The sequence below is a fragment of the Moschus berezovskii genome, chromosome 3 (assembly GCF_049115385.1).
Source record: "Moschus berezovskii isolate FMDL1 chromosome 3, NW_MosBer_1.0, whole genome shotgun sequence".
In the NCBI taxonomy this organism is placed as follows: Eukaryota; Metazoa; Chordata; class Mammalia; order Artiodactyla; family Moschidae; genus Moschus; species Moschus berezovskii.
In genome coordinates, this window is record NC_142462.1 from 117,471,360 (window position 1) to 117,483,436 (window position 12,077).

Consider the following 12,077-nt stretch of genomic DNA (forward strand, 5'->3'; position numbering starts at 1 on the left):
GTGCATGCATTCTGCGGTCAGAAGGCCTGCTTAGATCCTACTTAAACCATTTCTGACCTGTGTAAATTTGGGCAAATTGCTCAACCTCTCTGTGCTTCCATATTCAACTGTAAAATATAGGTGACAGTTCCAACCTAATAGAATGTGATGTAAGGATTAGTAAAGTGTTAGTTGCTCAGTTCAACTCTTTGCGACCCCATGACTGCAGCCCGCCAGGCTCCTCTGTCCATGGGATTCTCCAGGCAAGAATACTGGAGGGGGTAGCCATTCCCTTCTCCAGGGGATCTTCCCAACCCAGGGTCTCCTGCATTGCAGGCAGATTCTTTACCATCTAGCCATCAGGGAAGGCTCACATGAATTTATAAATGAAAGTAAGATAGGATTATATGAATTTATAAATGCAAGTACATATAAAAGTGTCTGGTATTCTGGGAACACTTCAAAGTAATTATTGCCTAGTACTCTTTCCAAGATTATGTTGAGGTGGGAGGGAGTTTCAAAAGGGAGGTGATATTTGTATACATACGGCTGATTCATGTTGAGGTTTGACAGAAAACAGCAAAATTTTGTAAAGCAATTATCCTTCAATAAAAAATAAACACATTAAAAAAAAAGACTATGCTGAGACTTTCTCACACCAATCTTTAAAAGCAGAGAAAATCTGAAACATAACAAACTTATAAGCAACCAACTATATTTCAGCATTTCAGAAACCAATATACAACCCTAACTGTTAATGGATAAAGGGTAGTTTCTCAACAGTCAAACTCACTTCAGAAGTACACTAAGGTAAACAAACTTAAAATTTTGGCAGGCTTACTTAAAATGATACTGTGTATGGTGTATTTTCAAGAGGGACCTACAGAATGTCAAATTTCACAAATGCTTGTGATCACAGAAGTCTTTTTTTATACTAAGTATTGTGTGACACTTCATGTGAATCTTTTTTATACCAAGTATCTAAAAGCAGCATTAGACACCTGAGTCATACAAACTTTCATGAGAATCTACTAATTGCTGGTATCCCAGAATGAATGACAGAATTCAGGTTGCAGGAGATCACATATTAATAGGATAAGGAGGAATTATGATAAAAATTAAACTAATGATAAAAATTATTTCAATCAGGTTCTCCAAGGAAAAAAAAACAAGGAAGGAATACATAACAGCTACAGGTGGGGAACCTGGGGGAGAAATGATGAGAAAGGGGCTCCATGAGCCAAATGAATGAGGAGAGAGAAACGGTCACAGAGACCCCAGAGATCACAGTTAGAGAAGCAGGCTGGCCTGGCCCTGGAGTCATTCCTGAGGCACTGGAGAGGGCTTAGAAATTTAAAGAGGTTCCCTGGTGGCTCAGACAGTAAAGAATCTGCCTGCAATGCAGATCTGGGTTCAATCCCTGGGTCAGGAAGATCCCCTGGAGGAGGGCCTGAAAACCCACTGCAGTATGCTGGCCTGGAGAATTCCGGGGACAGAAGAGCCTGGTGGGCTACAGTCCAAGGGATCACAAAGAGAAATTTAAAAGGCATAGGCTCCCCCTTTGTAAATGCCTTAAGTATGTTAAACAAATTAAAACAAAACAGGCTTTGAAAAATAAAGATAATTTGAAAGGACTATGATTGAGGCAAGCACAAGAATGAAGGTGTATTACTGAGAGAGACAGACATAAAGTGCCCTGCTTGTTTCATCATTCCCTTCCTGAGATGCTAATAAGCAGAAGCCAACCAGTTGTAAGAATATAAAGTGAAGAACCTGTCACTCAGTTGTCAGTGGAAACTGCCTGTCTATAATTCCCTTAACAAAGCCTTTATAGCCCAGCATATGTTAATTAGTTTTAAAGCTTAAGCCTAAGAAATTACTGTACTCAGGGGATATATATATATGTATATGTGTGTGTGTGTGTGTGTGTGTGTGTGTGTGTGTATGAGAGAGAGAGATAGAGTTATCCACTCAAAAAAGTATACTGATAAAAGGAATTGAGCTTTATATATTTATACAATTTTCTCCATCTGGCGTAAGAGTCAGACTTGCTAATGTTTTACATTTCTTGTAGTCTAGCTTGCCTTTTCTCTAAATTAATTAATTTTGGACTGCCCTGGTGGCTCAGATGATAAAGAATCTGCCTGCAATACAGGAGGAGGTTCGATCCCTGGGTCAGAAAGATCCCCAATATTACCATGTCTAAAATATGTTGACATCTGGCTGGCAGAAGTGGGTAAGAGACACAGCAAAAGGAGAAAATAATAAGATACATGAGATTAGGCAGAGCAATGCAGATGTTTTTCACTGAAGATTAAAAGCATCTGTCCAGATTCTGTTAAATTTAAACAGAATTGAACCCAAGGCACTGGCAAACTCAAAAGAATGTTATCATTGATTTTGATTATGAAACAAATTAACGTTCATGAATTGTATACTTACGGAAAAGAAATGATTAGAAATCCCTTTAAAATCAATGTTACTAAGGATAGTTATTCAAAAGCTCTTAATTAAACAATTTTACAAAGTAAAATAAAATACTACCACTTTACATTAACATATTCTTTAAGCACTTCGAGAGCTCCTCCACATGTGTAACATTCAGTTCATCAGTTCAGTTGCTCAGTTGTGTCTGACTCTTTGTGACCGCATGGACTGCAGCACGCAGGGTCTCCTGTCCACCACCAACGCACTGAGCTTACTCAAACTCATGTTGATTGAGTTGGTGATGTCATTCAACAATCTCATCCTCTGTCGTCCCTTCAATCTTTCCCAGCATCAGGGTCTTTTCCAATGAGTCAGTTCTTCACATCAGGTGGCCAAAATATTGGCATTTCAGCTTCAGTATCAGTCCTTCCAATGAATATTCAGGACTGATTTCCTTTAGGATTATCTGGTTTGATATTCTTGCAGTCCAAGGGACTCTTAGGAGTCTTCTCCAGCACCTCAGTTCAAAAGCATCAATTTTTTGGCACTCAGCTTTATTTTCTTTTCACTCTCCCATCCATACATGACTACTGGAAGAACCATAGCTTTGATGAGACGGACCTTTGTTGGCAAAGTAATGTCTCTGCTTTTTAAAATGCTATCCAGGTTGGTCATAGTTTTTCTTCCAAGGAGCAAGCATTTTTAATTTCATGGCTGCAGTCACCACCTGCAGTGATTTTGCAGTCCCAAAAAATAAAGTCTATCAATGTTTCCATTCCCCAACCATTTGCCGTGAAGAAATTGGACTGGATGCCATGATCTGAGTTTTTGAATGTTGACCTTTAAGCCAAATTTTTCACTCTCCTCTTTCACTTTCATCAAAAGGCTCTTTAGTTCTTCGCTTTCTGCATATTTGAGTTTATTGATATTTCTCCCGGCAATCTTGATTCCAGCTTGTGCTTCATCCAGCCCAGCGTTCTCATGATGTACTCTGCATATAAGTTAAATAAGCAGGGTGACAATATACAGCCCTGACGGACTCCTTTTCCTATTTGGAACCAGTCTGTTGTTCCATGTACAGTTCCGTTGCTTCCTGACCTACACTCAAGAGGCAGGTCAGGTGGTCTGGTATTCCCATCCCTTTCAGAATTTTCCACAGTTTTTTGTGATCCACACAGTCAAAGGCTTTGGCATAGTCAATAAAGCAGAAGTAGATGTTCTGGAATTCTTTTGCATTTTCGATGATCCAACGGATGTTGGCAATTTGATGTCCGGTTCCTCTGCCTTTTCTCAATCCAGCTTGAATACCTGGGAGTTCTCGGTTCATGTACTATTGAAGCCTGGCTTGGAGAATTTTGAGCATTACTTTGCTAGCGTGTGAGATGAGTGCAATTGTGTGGTAGTTTGAGCATTCTTTGGTATTGCTTTTCTTTGAGATTGGAATGAAAACTGACCTTTTCCAGTCCTGTGGCCACTGCTGCATTTTCCAAATTTTCTGGCATACTGAGTGCACAAATCTTTCAGGATTTGAATTAGCTCAACTGGAATTCCATCACCTCCACTAGCTTTGTTCGTAGTGATGCTTCCTAAGGCCCACTTGACTTCACATTCCAGAATGCCTGGCTCTAGGTGAGTGATCACACCATTGTGATTGTCTTGGTCGTGAAGATCTTTTTTGTAAAGTTCTATGTATTCTTGCCACCTCTTCTTAATATCTTCCACTTCTGTCAGGTCCCTACCATTTCTGTCCTTTTATTGAGCCCATCTTTGCATGAAATGTTCCCTTGGTATCTCTAATTTTCGAAGAGATCTCTAGTTTTCCCCATTCTATTATTTTCCTCTATTTCTTTGCAGTGATCACCAAGGAAGGCTTTCTTATCTCTTTGCACTGATATCTTTGCACTGATCACTGAGGAAGGCTGTATACTGTCACCTGCTTATTTAACATATGAAGAGTGCTGCTGCTGCTAAGTCACTTCAGTCGTGACTGACTCTGTGCGACCCCATAGACGGCAGCCCACCAGGCTCCCCCGTCCCTGGGATTCTCTAGGCAAGAACACTGGAGTGAGTTGCCATTTCCTTCTCCATATGAAGAGTACATCATGCGAAATGCCAGGCTGTATGAATTATAAGTTGGAATCAAGATTGTTGGGAGAAATACCAACAACCTCAGATATGCAAAAAAAAAAAAAAAAATCTCCTTGCAGTCCCTTGACAGCAAAGAGAACAAACCAGTCAATCCTAAAGGAAATCAACCCTGAATATTCACTGGAAGGACTGATGCTGAAGCTGAACCTTCAATACTTTGGCCACCTGATGCAAAGAAGAGACCCTGATGCTGGGAAGAACTGAAGGCAGGAGGAGAAGGGGATGACAGAGGATGAGATGGTCAGATGTCATCACCGACTCAATGGACATGAGTTTGAGCAAGCTCCAGGAAATGGTGCAGGACAGGGAAGCCTGGCATGCTGCAGTCCAGGAGGTTACAAAGAATCTGACATGACTGAGCAACTGAACAACAGATATGCAGATGATACCACTTTAATGGCTGAAAGTGAAGGGGAACTAAAGAGCCTCTTGACGAGGATAAAAGAGGAGACTGAAAAAGCTGGCTTAAAACTCAACATTCAAAAAATGAAAACCATGGCATCTGGTCCCATCACTTCATGACAAATAGATGGGGAACAAGTAGAAACAGTGACAGATTTTATTTTCTTGGGCTCCAAAATTACTGTAGATGGTGACCGCAGCCATCAAATTAAAAGACACTTGCTCCTTGGAAGAAAAGTTATGACAAACCTAGACAGCATACTGAAAAGCAGAGACAGCACTTTGCTGAGAAAGGTCCATATTGTCAAAGCTACAGTTTTTCCATAAGTCATGTACAGACATGAGAGTTAGATCAAAAGAAGTCTGAGCACCGAAGAACTGATGCTTTTGAATTGTGATGCTGGAGAAGACTCTTGAGACTCCCTTGGGCAGCAAGGAGACTAAACCAGTCAAAATATTCAACAGAAGGACTGATGCTAAAGCCAAAGCTCCAATACTTTCGCCACCTGATACCAAGAGCCAGCTCACTGGAACAGACCCTGATGCCGGGAAATATTGAGAGCAGGAGGAGAAGGGGACAACAAGGATGACATGGTTGGATGGCATCACCAACTCGATGAATATGAGCATGAACAAACTCTAATAGAATGTGAAGGACAGGGAAGCATGGTGTGCTGACGTTCATGGGGTTACAAAGAGTCTGACGTGACTTAGTGACTAAAGGACAAAAACAACATAATTTAATAACCTACTGGTTTGTTTGGTCACTCTTCGTCTAGCCCAGCTATTGCAGTTCTACTCTTGCCACCCCAGAATTGGGGGTGAAGGACACCGACATGATGGAAATGTGAATGTCTGGCCTAACTACTGCAGTTCTTCTCGTCACCCCAGAATTGGGGCTGAAGGACACTGACATGATGGAAATGTGAAGGGAACGCATCTGGTTTTCACACTGACTATCACTGCTTTGCTGGCATTCTTTCCTGGGGATGTTAATTACCTTGTGCAAGAAACAACAATCCTGTCCAACAGACCAAATATGTAATCTGTTGAAAAGCAGTGCTAGGAACTGAATTCTAGCTTTCAGAAAATTCTTTTCATAAAAAAAAAAAAAAAAAAAGGACACTCATCCAAAAGCTGTCTCTATCATTTTCCTAAATTCTTTTAAGTTTTTTGAGCCTGAGTTTCCACATCATAAAATTTGGCTAAATAACACTGTTCAATGTCCATTACATTTTAAACTATTTTACATTTTTATCATTATATTTATAACATATTATTATCTTCTATCCTACACATCTGCATTTATGGAAAAACATTTTATTCTGTGACTCTTTAAGACATTAAATACTGCAACTAGTTCCTAAACATTCTAAGTGTAAGGAAGCATGCTTTAAAATCCCATTCCTATATCCAGTAAAGACCCCAAAGACAATACAAAAATGAAAGAATATCAGAAGTTACATGAGATATTACAGTTTCTTCAAAAGGTCTCAGGAAACTGAAGCACATGAGGGCATGATTGATGGAATAATTAAAAAGACTGAAGTAGGTGATTTTAGCCTTGAATCAAGGAAACACTGACTGGCTCAGAAAGTGAAAGATATAAAGTAAAATAAAATATCAAGGGGAAAATGTGTAAGAGACATTCCTCATTCTGAGTTCATATTAGCGAACCAAGCAGAGAAGAACTAAGACAAATGGGCAAAAGGGGAAACACAAAGATGCCAACGCTATCTGAAAAGGAGGCTTCATGGGATAAATTAAGAACGGCACACCATATGCCTCGGGAAGTGGACGGCAATCAGTTGGTCAACTACAATCGTACCATATCTATATGTTTAATATTAAAACTATCAGCATGGAAAAACACATTGACAGTGACGAGTCACACTGCTACTCATTTGAAATTTCGGATTATGCTTTGGCATGGATCCAGTGGTACACCATGGCTTCACTAAAATGCAGTTTTCAAACCGCTGAATGTTAACAAGAGGCATAAATTGTACCTCTTGGTTCTTATCCTGTGGACCACATGGAATTAAACGGTGGATCAAAGCCTGCCCCCCTTCTTGTCCAAAACCCAAAGGAATAAATAATTAAGGGTTATATACATAAAGACTAGTGATTAAGTGGTTGGGATGTAACCTGACTCAAAGAAGGTTATGCATATAAAGATCTAATCAAAGAAAATGTGCTAATGGTTATATTTTCCTCTTTCTTCTTACATAAAAGTGAAAGTTTGCGACCCCATGGACTGTAGCCCACCAGGCTCTTCTCTCCCTGGAATTCTGCAGGCAAGAATATGGGAGTGGGGTGCCATGCCCTTCTCCAGGGGATCTTCCAGACCGTGAGATCCACCCGGGGTCTCCTGCATTGCAGGCAAATTCTTTATCATCTGAGCCATCAGGTTACATATTACCAATTAAAGACCAAGAATGCACTGTGATGATATAAAAACATTTTTCTCATTGCCTAACAATCCAGCTTTATCAGTACTAAGTCAGATGGTTTGTTAGCCCCTTTCTACATAGCTATCAATGTCTGGCAGAAGAGACAGGAAGATGATATACCACTGATGAAATCAAGTTATAAAAAAGGCCACGATTTCTGATTGGGCAAGCTCTCTTGCATTCATGTTTTCTCTTCCCTCCCTCTTTTCCTGAAAAGCAGTCTGCCATGATGTGAGCAGCTCACTGGCAAGGAGCTGACACCTCCAACCAAGAGCCAGTGAGAAATAACAGCCAGTAAAACCGACAACCAGAGCAATGATCTCGGAAACAATTTCTGTAGCCCTGAGGGAGCCCTGAGCTGCCTGAAAAGCCAGGCTGTGCTATAACGTCATGAGAAACATTGAACCAGAACCACCCTATTATTAAATAACTGACTCATATGTCTTACCAAGAGACCCTGTGCGAGAGAAACATTGTTTGCTGGTTTTGTTTTTTTTTTTAATTGGAGATAACTGCTTAACAGTGTTGTGTTGGCTTCTGCCATACAACTGATGCGAGTCAGCCGTAAGTATACTTATGCCCCTCCCTCTTTAGCTACCCCGACCTATCCCAGCCCTCCAGGCCATCACAGAGCACAAGGCACCAGCCCCCTCTGCTCTACAGCAACTGCCTAGTTTCCTGTTTTACACATGGTAATAAATAAGTTTCAGTGCTACTCTCTCAATTCCTCCTACCCTCTCCTCCCCCTCGCCATGTCCAAAGTCTGTTCTCTATGTCTGCATCTCTATTTCTGCCCTGCAAATAGGTTCATCGGTACCATTTTTCTAGATCCCATATATATGTGTTATGGATAATATACTATATTTGCTCTTCTCTTTTTTACTTACTTCACTCTGTGTAACAGGCTCTAGGTTCATCCACCTCACTAGAGCTGACTCATATGGGTTCCTTTTTATGGCTGATTGTTTGCTGTTTTAGGCTGCTAAATTTTAGGACGATGTATTACATAGTAATAACTAGTGAATACAAATGGCAAGAACTGGGATATACTCTGTTGCTGCTGCTAAGTCACTTCAGTTGTGTCCGACTCCGTGTGACCCCATAGACGGAAGCCCACCAGGCTCCCCTGTCCCTGGGATTCTCCAGGCAAGAACACTGGAGTGGGTTGCCATTTCCTTCTCCAATATGTGAAAGTGAAGAGTGAAAGTGAAGTCGCTCAGTCGTGTCCGACCCTTAGCGACCCCACGGACTGCAGCCCACCAGGCTCCTCCATCCATGGGATTTTCTAGGCAAGAGTACTGGAGTGGCTTGCCATTGCCTTCTCCAGAAGCTGACAAACCAACCACTTGATATTTTAGTGTTTTCAGAAGTTTATCATGCAAACCAATTTTAAAGTAAGATGAATCAGTGCTGGCTACGAATCTGCTTCATGCTTTAAACAAAAATTTAGCATTTTAAATGTCTTCTTTATTTTACTTTCCACAATAGAGCCGCAGTTTTACCTTCACTGAAGATCCAGACCAGGTGTAAAAAAAAAAATGTGTATGAAAGTGGAAATAACCTCCTTTCACTTGTAACAGAGCAAGTGTTTCAGTTGGAGATAATGGCTTATATGAATTGTGTGTAACACTGCATTAACTTGTAGTTATTACCATCATTATTAAACACAGCCAAATATTCACCATATGCTCTACAGGGCACATGAGCTTCTACAAGACGTCACTGGCGCCCTGTAGAACACACCCAAAGAATTCAAAAGCAATGGATTCTCACCTATACATGAAGGAGAAAAAACAAAACAAAACTTGATTGTACTCCAACTTACAAGTATGCAATGTAAGAATTAGAAGGTTCAGTTAATCTTCCTTTTTGAACTAAACCTCAAAAAACATTAATGACTTTTGGAGATTAAAATCAAAAATGATGCAGGAAATTCAAGAGAAATTCATCTGAAGGTATTAACTCAAAATTTTCCTTTACCCCTAAGCCATTCAGAAACAAAAAACCCTGGCTTCCCATTCTTTCCAGCTATGTCCTTATCCTCTGCAAGAACTATCAGACTGACACTTGCAGTTTTGGCAAGCCCGCAGCCTAAGAGTGGGTGGTTGGGGGGGTGAGGGGCGGGGGGGGGGGGGGGGGCGGGGACCGGAGTGGAGGGGAGAGAAGGAGGGAGTGAGAGAGAGAAAGAACAGACACATCTGGCCAGATCTTCAACTGGTTTCTGAGTCTGCTTGTCCCTGCCTCTCCTGCTGTTTCTACTGCTCCTGCAAATATGATTAATGTCTATGAATTGGCAAAACTCTGGTTTGTAAGCAAGGCTGAGAGCTTTCCGTCCCAACGAGGTTGAGGTATGGAGTTAATGAGAAGTGAGACTGTGGGGAACGAACAGAAACATGCCAATGTTAAAGTAATTGAGCATGAATATCAAACACTGACTTGGGAACAGTCTTCATTTGCTGATGGGAAGTCTGATCAGCTGCCAGGTGGATGGCGTGGGTGCACAGATCTTCATTCACTGCTGGCCTCAGAATTTCCATCACAACAGCCCACACTTTAAAACCTTGGCACCTTGTTTCTTCACCTAGATTCCTATTTCCCTTTTCTTCTCTTTCTTTTGTTCTTTTTCCCTCCCCGGCCTCACTCTCTTCCTCCTCCTTTACTTCCATCCTACAAAAGCTTTCCTCTTTCTTGTTTATGAATTTATCTCATCTATCCTCAAGCCTCACAAAGAATTTAAAGCTTCTCTCAATAATTGCTTTTTCTTTAAAATATGCATAATTTACTAATGCCAGTTCAGAATAACAGAGATGATGGTGTTGTGGATAGAAGAATTGCTGATGCTATAATTTCCATTTTAAAAACCTTGCATTGTCCTCTAAAGCCAGTGAAAGCGTGAATTATTAATTAGTATAAGACACTACTCTGTCTATCACTCTCAAATAGTTTACTTGTATGTTCTTAAGTGGCAAAGATCTTTGGAAGATTTGCACAACAGTGACAAAATGAACACCTTAATAAGCTCTACACTATTACTAATTTCAAGTTTTAATGAAGCATTATTCAGAAGAATAATAATAGTTTTAAGAAAACTAAATATTAAAAAAAAAAACTTCTGGTTCTAAAATTCTGGTTATTGCTGTGTTGTTGCTAAGATGTGCTTGACTCTTTTGCAACCCCATGGACTGGTCGGCCGGGCTTCTCTGTCCACAGAAATTCCCAGCCAAGGATACTGGAGAGGGTTGCCATTTCTTCCTCCAGGGGATCTTCCTGACCCAGGGATTGAACCCAAGTATCTAAAATTCTAGGAATGTACAATAAGGCATTTTTACAAAAATTCATTTACAAAGATTTTTTTTCACTAACAATAAAGTGAAGTGAAGCCGCTCAGTCGTGTCCAAACCTTAGCGATCCCATGGACTGCAGCCTACCAGGCTCCTCCATCCATGGGATTTTCTAGGCAATAGTACTGGAGTGGCTTGCCATTGCCTTCTCCGTATATATCCATAAACCATCATCATCTACTGGTGCTGACATTTTACCAGTTTAAGTGAAATTTAGAAACACTCTCTCCCTTGACATCTCTTTATCTCCCTTATTCATAGTATAATTGATGCAAATGTTTTCTCTCCCCACACTTAAATCCCATCAGCCAGTATTATAACTTTTGCTTGTCAAACATAAATATAACTCGAGAAAAATAAGGGAATTCTACTGTACTTACTCATTGTTATTGATCTTTCCACTGCTCTTTCTTAATTTCTGATATTCCAAACTGCCTTCTTTTAAAATTTTTTCTTTCTCTTTAGAGAGCTTCCCTAGTCATACTTTTGGTGATGAATTCTCTTAGGTAGGTCTTCTGGGGATGAATTCTCTTAGATTTCCTTCATTTTAGAATGTCTTGATTTCCCCTTCATTCCTAAAGGATATATTTACTGATTATATAATTCTGAGTTGACAAGTCTTTTCTTCTAGGGCTAGAAAAATTGTGTGGCATTTCCTCTTGGCCTTCATGTTTTCTAATAAGAAATATGCCATCTTTCTAACCATTTCTCCCCCACATAAAAGTTTTCACTTTTCTCTCACTGCTTTTAAGATTTTCCCTTTGTTTCAGCTTTCAGAAATTTGATTATGATGTGTCTTGGTATAGATTTCAGTTTTGGGTTCACTCAGTTTCTTGAATCTATAAATACATCCTTCACCAAATTTGAGAAAAGTCAGCCATTATTTCTTTGAGCACTTTTTCAGCCCCATTCTCTCTCTCTTCTATTTCCAGGACTCCAATGACACAAATGTCATACCTTTGTTTAAGTCTTTCAAGTCCCTGAGATGCTGTTCTATTTTAGACTACTTCAGTCTGCTGTTAATCTGTCATCAAGTTTACTGATTCTTTCCTGTGTCCCCTCTATTCTCCTATTCCTACTGAGTTCAAACACTGAGATTTTTATTTCAATTATTATACTTTTCCATTCTCATTTTCCATGTAGTTCCTCTTAAAGTCTTCTATTTGCTGAGACTTCCCGTTGCTCCCAGTGTGTCCGTGACTGCTTCTTGAAGCATTTTTCTGACGGCTGCTTGAACGTCTCTGACAGATCTCCGTCTCCTGGCAGCTGTGTCTGTTGACAGACTTCATTCAGTTCAGATTTTCCTAGTTCTTGGCACGGTAAGTGA

At 40.3% G+C, this 12,077-nt stretch overlaps 1 protein-coding gene across 6 annotated transcripts in view; it reads right to left on the minus strand.

Moving 5' to 3' along the window:
- TPK1 (thiamin pyrophosphokinase 1) overlaps positions 1-12,077 on the minus strand; it is a 392,426-nt gene that overhangs the window by 203,391 nt on the left and 176,958 nt on the right. The window lies entirely within an intron of this gene.